The sequence below is a fragment of the Rattus norvegicus genome, chromosome 5, assembly GCF_021556685.1.
Source record: "Rattus norvegicus strain SHRSP/BbbUtx chromosome 5, alternate assembly SHRSP_T2T, whole genome shotgun sequence".
NCBI classification, from domain to species: domain Eukaryota; kingdom Metazoa; phylum Chordata; class Mammalia; order Rodentia; family Muridae; genus Rattus; species Rattus norvegicus.
The window spans coordinates 19593563-19602282 of record NC_141538.1 but is presented as its reverse complement, the minus strand read 5'-3'; the positions used below and the strand labels follow the sequence as shown (position 1 = coordinate 19602282).

The following is an 8720-nucleotide window of genomic DNA, read 5'->3' as shown; positions in this document are numbered from 1 at the left end:
GGACTCACGGTGGCGTAAAGACCTCTCAGATGTAGGGCCCAGACTGAGGAAGGAAGGATGATTTTGAAAATGACAAAAAAGTCAAAATTGTACTCACCAAAACATTATGTGTGCTTTTTGCATTTGAAGATGTTAAGAACCCAAGTCCAGGAAAATATCTTAACATGTATGAATTATACTCTCCTACCCTGAAATGCACCATGGAGTTCCCTCCCAGAATAGATTTCCCTGAATATGAGTACTTCATGTATAAAAGGATTTAGAAGCTAAAAATAATTTGACATATGCACAGCCTCAGCTTTGAAAGCACACAGCACACTGTTCTGCTCTGTCTTTTCAGGAGTTGTAAGAGAATGCCTGTACGGTGCTGTCTGTGTTAGTGGGATATACAGGATGATCAATGGAAAAAGAGAGAGCCTCTACTGGATGAATTCAGGCTTCTTAGCAGCAACGGGAATCAGCTTCAGTGGAACTGAACCAAGACAGCCTACTTGAAGCTCTTTTTATTGTTGCACAAAAGGCCCCTTTGGCAAGTCAATTTCAGCAAACCAAAATGTATTATCTGATCAATGATAATCTTCATTGGTCACCTAAGTAATTCTCAGCCACAGGTGACTTCCTGGTTTGCCAGCCTGTCTCCAGACTAAGATATGCCAAGTCTCTGAGAAAACTTCAAAGGAATAACCCCATAAAATGTTAGATAACAATCACTGACAAAAGGCTACTTCAAAGCTTAGGTGCCATCATCACTCCAGATTCATGCCAGATACAACCATCTGCTAAAATTCTATATTGTGCAGAGGCAAGGAGAAGAGGAAGAGACAGACCCTTGGGCACTGACTTCTAGACTCTGCCTGTGCTTACATGAGGACTTGGTGTTGCATTAGCAATGTTTAGGACATTGTAATTATACTCAGGACCTCATTATTGGTCTCTGAGTAAGCTATTCAGGCAGAAAAGAATGACAAGAAGTACTACAGGAAAGCCTAAGGCCAGTGGGTTCTGGGGAATTTCCTATGATCATATTGATTTATTAAAAAACCACAAAGTTATACTGTTAAGACATAGAGATGCAGCTCCAAGGCAGGGTCAAGTAAGGACTGGTGACAGGTGCAAGTAGGGGTTAGAATGTCACCCTTGAGAAGAAAATGTTTTTCTCACTTGGCCTTAAACTGTGTCTCTGTGGAAGCGGCTCTCACGGTCTCTTGGAAATGGCGAGTATATTTTGATAATAAGAACAAAATTCAACACCCCTTCATGATAAAAGTCCTGGAAAGAATAGGAATTCAAGGCCCATACCTGAACATAGTAAAAGCCATATACAGCAAACCAGTTGCTAACATTAAACTAAATGGAGAGAAACTTGAAGCAATCCCACTAAAATCAGGGACTAGACAAGGCTGCCCACTCTCTCCCTACTTATTCAATATAGTTCTTGAAGTTCTAGCCAGAGCAATCAGACAACAAAAGGAGGTCAAGGGGATACAGATCGGAAAAGAAGAAGTCAAAATATCACTATTTGCAGATGATATGATAGTATATTTAAGTGATCCCAAAAGTTCCACCAGAGAACTACTAAAGCTGATAAACAACTTCAGCAAAGTGGCTGGGTATAAAATTAACTCAAATAAATCAGTTGCCTTCCTCTATACAAAAGAGAAACAAGCCGAGAAAGAAATTAGGGAAACGACACCCTTCATAATAGACCCAAATAATATAAAGTACCTCGGAGTGACTTTAACAAAGCAAGTAAAAGATCTGTACAATAAGAACTTCAAGACACTGAAGAAGGAAATTGAAGAAGACCTCAGAAGATGGAAAGATCTCCCATGCTCATGGATTGGCAGGATTAATATAGTAAAAATGGCCATTTTACCAAAAGTGATCTACAGATTCAATGCAATCCCCATCAAAATACCAATCCAATTCTTCAAAGAGTTAGACAGAACAATTTGCAAATTCATCTGGAATAACAAAAAACCCAGGATAGCTAAAGCTATCCTCAACAATAAAAGGACTTCAGGGGGAATCACTATCCCTGAACTCAAGCAGTATTACAGAGCAATAGTGATAAAAACTGCATGGTATTGGTACAGAGACAGACAGATAGACCAATGGAATAGAATTGAAGACCCAGAAATGAACCCACACACCTATGGTCACTTGATTTTTGACAAAGGAGCCAAAACCATCCAATGGAAAAAAGATAGCATTTTCAGCAAATGGTGCTGGTTCAACTGGAGGTCAACATGTAGAAGAATGCAGATCGATCCATGCTTATCACCCTGTACAAAGCTTAAGTCCAAGTGGATCAAGGACCTCCACATCAAAGCAGACACACTCAAACTAATAGAAGAAAAATTAGGGAAGCATCTGGAACACATGGGCACTGGAAAAAATTTCCTGAACAAAACACCAATGGCTTATGCTCTAAGATCAAGAATCGACAAATGGGATCTCATAAAACTGCAAAGCTTCTGTAAGGCAAAGGACACTGTGGTTAGGACAAAACGGCAACCAACAGATTGGGAAAAGATCTTTACCAATCCTACAACAGATAGAGGCCTTATATCCAAAATATACAAAGAACTCAAGAAGTTAGACCGCAGGGAAACAAATAACCCTATTAAAAAATGGGGCTCAGAGCTAAACAAAGAATTCACAGCTGAGGAATGCCGAATGGCGGAGAAACACCTAAAGAAATGTTCAACATCTTTAGTCATAAGGGAAATGCAAATCAAAACAACCCTGAGATTTCACCTCACACCAGTGAGAATGGCTAAGATCAAAAACTCAGGGGACAACAGATGCTGGCGAGGATGTGGAGAAAGAGGAACACTCCTCCATTGTTGGTGGGATTGCAAACTGGTACAACCATTCTGGAAATCAGTCTGGAGGATCCTCAGAAAATTGGACATTGAACTGCCTGAGGATCCAGCTATACCTCTCTTGGGCATATACCCAAAAGATGCCCCAACATATAAAAAAGACACGTGCTCCACTATGTTCATTGCAGCCTTATTTATAATAGCCAGAAGCTGGAAAGAACCCAGATGCCCTTCAACAGAGGAATGGATACAGAAAATGTGGTACATCTACACAATGGAATATTACTCAGCTATCAAAAACAACGACTTTATGAAATTCGTAGGCAAATGGTTGGAACTGGAAAATATCATCCTGAGTGAGCTAACCCAAACACAGAAAGACGTACATGGTATGCACTCACTGATAAGTGGCTATTAGCCCAAATGCTTGAATTACCCTAGATGCCTAGAACAAATGAAACTCAAGACAGATGATCAAAATGTGAATGCTTCACTCCTTCTTTAAAAGGGGAACAAGAATACCCTTGGCAGGGAATAGAGAGGCAAAGATTAAAACAGACACAGAAGGAACACCATTCAGAGCCTGCCCCACATGTGGCCCATACATATACAGCCATCCAATTAGACAAGATGAGTGCAGCAAAGAAGTGCAGGCCGACAGGAGCCGGATGTAGATCGCTCCTGAGAGACACAGCCAGAATACAGCAAATACAGGGGCGAATGCCAGCAGCAAACCACTGAACTGAGAACAGGACCCCCGTTGAAGGAATCAGAGAAAGAACTGGAAAGCTTGAAGGTGCTCGAGACCCCATATGAAGAACAATACCAAGCAACCAGAGCTTCCAGGGACTAAGCCACTACCTAAAGACTATACATGGACTGACCCTGGATTATGACCTCATAGGTAGCAATGAATATTCTAGTAAGATCACCAGTGGAAGGGGAAGCCCTTGGTCCTGCTAAGACTGAACCCCCAGTGAACGTGATTGTTGGGGGGAGGGCAGTAATGGGGGGAGGGTGGGGAGGGGAACACCCATAAAGAAGGGGAGGGGGAGGGATTAGGGGGATGTTTGCCTGGAAACCGGGAAAGGGAATAACACTCGAAATGTAAATAAGAAACACTCAAGTTAATAAAAAAAAGAAAAAGAAAAAAAAAGAAAAAAAAAGAAGGGGGTGATTTGTTATGTGAATATTTTGAGAAGAAACCTTTGTTTAGTCATATTTCTTTGTTTAGTCTTGCCTCAGTTGTTCCTGGTATCGTAGGAATAATGATCTTATGGTATCTTGCCAAAATGGAAATTGTAGTAATGCATATTCATATCTACATAAGGATTAATAAAGCTTGCAACTGCGTGCAGTCGCTTCTGCCTTTTCTCTGCACCCCCCGTGTCCTGGTTGGGTGCCACCAAACCCAGGGCCCCCATTGCACTAGACATTGACAAATGGTACCCAAACAGGGACCCTGAAGGTAAGTCAGGATGGTCAGGTAAGGTAAGTATATTTTATTGCAGGGAAATGGGACAAGATAAATGTTCTCTTCATCTTGTTATGCTTAAACATCTTTTAAAAGTGCAGGGAATTCATATCTCTCAGTATGATTTAGAAATGTGTTTAGAGACAGCAAGAGAGTATACTCCTTGGTTCCCTGATAAGGGTTCCAGAGATTCTGATATCTGGGTCAAAGTGAAAGCTAAGGTGGAAAAGGCTGTCTGTCAGGCAGGGCAAAAAGATTCCAATTCCCTTCTGGTGTATTTGGGCTGTTATTTTTACTGTGTTCAAGGTCATGAATGAAGACAGGGTGATAACGAATACAGAACAAGAAGCTACAGCTTCATTAAGACGAAAGTGAAAGTAAAAGTTTCGCTGTCTGCACTGCTGCCTGAAACAATATTTTTCTACATCGTTTCCCGAGGATGACATGTTAAGGATTAGATTCAGAGGATGATGATGATGAATTCACCTGCTTTTTCTTTTCCTATAGTTAGGCCAGCACCAGTTCAAGGTGTGGCCCAACCAACTTATGATAAAGGATGATATTGGTTGGTTGAAAAAGGCAGTAACTTTATATGAACCATATATTAAGTTTTTATCTATACTAAAATTAACATTAGAAAGAACAGTAGTAGGAGAGAAAGCTAGAGGACAACTACTGAAAGGGCTTACTTTTGAAAATGCTAATGAGGACTGTAAGAGAGCATTATTACCTATAAAGGAGACTGGAGATATTAATGCTTATATAAAGGCATGCAAGGATATCTCTTCTGAAAATGGAAAGATGCATTTTGGCATGTATTGATCCAGATAGAGTTATTAAATTATATATTTTAAATACTTTTGAATATTATACAGGCATTTTAGCTCAAGATGAGTTGCCTTTAGAATGGATATATACTAAACATAAATTTAGTAAAACATTAACAACTTATGAGGAACAAATTTCTTCAATTGTTCAACAAGGCAGACAAAGACCTGTTACACTGTTGGGATATGATTGTGCTGCTATTGTTTTTCCATCAAGTAAAGGTAAAGTGGAATATTTAACGCAGATGTCTGAGGTTTTTCAATTAGTCATGATTTCTTACACTGGAAATATTGAATTTCATCTTTCCCATAGTAAATTGTGGGATTGCTTTAGAAAACAAAATTTGTGATAAATACACTAATTTCTGTTGATCCATTATCATCTGCTGTTACTATGTTTACTGATGGCTCTAAAACCAAGAGTGCTTATTGGACCAAAGATAAATTTTGGGTACAAGAATCTTCTTTTGGGTCAGTACAACAAAATGAATTATTAGCAGTAATTAATGTATTACAGGATTTTATTCATGGTATAAATATTATAGCTGATTCAGCTTATGTTGTAGAAGTAGTACAGAATATTGTGAGTGCTGTTGTTTCTACATCTAAGCCTATATTAAATATGTTATTCTCACATATTAAAGGACTACTGTTATTACAAAACTCTAGAATATTTATTACACATATTAGATCACATTCAAAATTGCCAGGACCTTTAGCATTTGGCAATCATATGGTAGATCAATTAGTGGCATTTGCTACCCCAGAAGAAGAACATAATCATAATCATGCCAAAGCAGGATATTTACATATTAAATATAAGATTCCCTATTCTCAAGTCAAACAAATTATTGCTAATTGTTCTATTTTTACGCCTTTATATATAAGATGTATTGTCTGGCACTAATCCCAGAGGAATGCAACCTAATGAATTGTGGCAGATGGATGTAAACCATATTCTGAGTTTGGTCGCCTTTCATATATACATGTAAGCATAAATACTTTTTCAAAATTTGTATGGGCTACGCTATTGCCTGGAGAATGTACTGCTCATGTTATTCAGCATCTATTGGAAACTTTTGTTGTTATGGGACTGCCCTCTAAAATTAAAACTGATAATGGCCAGCATATATTTCATATAAATTTAAACAATTTTGCCAACAATATTATATTGTACATATTACTGGTATAGAATACGATCCATAAGGGCAAGTTTTTGTTGAAAGAGTTCACCATACCCTGAAACAACAAATTATAAAATTAAAAAGGAGGAAAAGAGATGACCTTACACAGCCTGATTGGAGTTTGCAGACTAATCCCAGAGCTATATTGGCACAAGCATTATTTGTTATTAATTTTCTTAATTTACCACAAGGTGAAGTATTATCAAGAGCAGATAGACATTTTATTGAACTTCCTCCTGAAGGCATGGAACAGCCAGTATGGATAAAAATTGCCCGAGATGCTAAATGGCAGGAAGGGACATTACTGTATTTAGGTAGGGGATAGGGTTTTGTCTTGTTACAGGATGGGAGACAACTCTGGTTATCCGGAAGATGGATCCAAGCACGGACTGATAAGAACTGCACCCTATCCCTGCAGGAATCCAATTAAACCAGCTGTACTTTCTCCTGATGGAAGTCCTTCAGAGATGAAGGAGGTGTCCTCCATTACTGAGGCCATGGCTTCTCTTAAGATTGATAAACAACAACAGAGAAGGATGCGTACAGTGACAACCCCATTGCCTACCTGGGGTCAGGTGAAGCATTTAACCATTGAAGGACGAAAAATGTTGTCTCGTACGGGAAAGTTCTTTACTGCTGAGCATTTATTTTTAGCAATGTGTGCTATACTCACAGTATCTTCTGCTGAGTTATTGGGCTTATATTCCTAATCCACCCTTATTTGAGCCTTCTACTTGAGGGGAAACAGATGTGGTGTTATACAACACTCCAAACATTTTATCATCTCCTTGGAATAATTTGACTTATTTGAACAAGCATGATGGAACTTTGTATAATTTTACTTATGCTGGCTCTAAGATGCCTTTATGTTTAGGACAGAGACCATGACTCCAAATGGGCTATCAAAGTTGGCTATTACCAGAAATAAATGTTACAGTTTCCAGGACTCTCTTGACAGCTTGGTCTATAAACCAAAACTGGAATAACATTATATTTGTTAGTGAGTCAGTATATCCTATTTGTGCTCAATTTGCTTATATAGGCTTAAAATATCACCCATTCATTGGAAGAACTGCCTTGGCACATTTGGAAAAATTATTCAAGATAAATAGATAAATTGGGGTCCTTATGGTCAATTTATTAATCATGTTCAGAATGGAATGTTACCACTTGTGATTTGTCTAATGTTACCAGGATGACCAGAGAGGAGAAGGAACACCTTAATGGATTCTTGCTGATGGTATGGGGAGATGGTGGCATTGCTGATAATTGACTGGCCTCTGTGGAAGATCCTACTGCGTTTCAAATTCACTTGTGGAAGACTGCTGCTGCATTAGAAGAAGTTGTGCTTGCTAATGGAAGCTTTTCTGGGACTGTTCAGTCTTCCTCTCAGTATAATTTTACCACATTTAAAAAAGAAAAGGTTAGGGGTTGGGGATTTAGCTCAGTGGTAGAGCGCTGGGTTCAGTCCCCAGCTCCGAAAAAAAAAAAAGAAAGAAAGAAAAAAAGAAAGAAAAGGCTACTACTTGTATTCATATGCCATATTTGTTTTTAAGAGGTAGATCTAATTTTACTAATGTATTTGCTTATATTAGCTGTCATTTGTATTCATGTATTAATTCATCTATTCAGTTTAATATAAATCAAGATTCTATTATGATTATTCAGCAAGAATTATATGTATGGATGCCTGTTAATTTGGGATGTCATTGGTCTCAAGATCCTCTTAATCATGTGATTATTGAATTTTTTAATAATCTGCTAAAGAGAAGTAAAAACATGATTGGAGTCATTGTATCTTACTTGGCAGGAGTTTCCAGCATAGCATTAAAAACATCTATTCAGACAGAGCATTTTGTTGAAGACTGGCATAAAGATTCATATGAGTTATGGATAGAACAAGGTAAAATGATACTAGACTTCAACATCAAATAGATGTTTTAAAACAAACAGTAGAATGGTTGGGTCGAATGATGTTATCTATTGAAAAACATGTGAATTTAAGTTGTGATTGGAAGTCAACTAATTTTTGTGTTACTGAATATATGTATAATGATACAGAACATGACTGGAAGTTAATTCAAGCCAATTTAGAAGGTAATGAGAGTGCTACAAAAGTAAAGAGTGCCTTGAAATATGATGTTCGTATGTCTTTTGGTAAACAGCTAGAAGATACTACCCCTGAAGAAATAGCTAAATTATTGACTGATCAATTGACAGGATTAGATCCCAAGGCTTGGCTTCAAAGTATTTTCCATAGCTTGGGATGGGCTAGTTTTGCCATAATATTATGTACATTATATATTATGTTGCTTTATTTTTGCATGAGTAAACCCCTACAAGGGCATTTAGCTATATTATGGAAAGTGTTACTTTTAAAACAAAAGAAAAAAGAAGGAATTGTTAA

The 8720-nt window shown here is 38.0% G+C and overlaps 1 long non-coding RNA gene across 3 annotated transcripts; it reads left to right on the top strand.

The window, feature by feature from the left end:
* The first annotated feature begins 4180 nt into the window (after positions 1-4180).
* LOC108350923 (uncharacterized) lies at positions 4181-8376 on the top strand. 3 transcript variants are annotated; one of them, XR_015621399.1, is made up of 4 exons: positions 4181-4296; positions 6018-6117; positions 6732-6928; positions 7508-8376. It is a non-coding gene; the product is annotated as an uncharacterized LOC108350923 (long non-coding RNA). The 3 variants fall into 3 exon arrangements; XR_015621398.1 differs by having other exon boundaries at positions 4243-4319; XR_015621400.1 differs by having other exon boundaries at positions 4251-4296; positions 6732-6888.
* Positions 8377-8720: the final 344 nt, after the last annotated feature.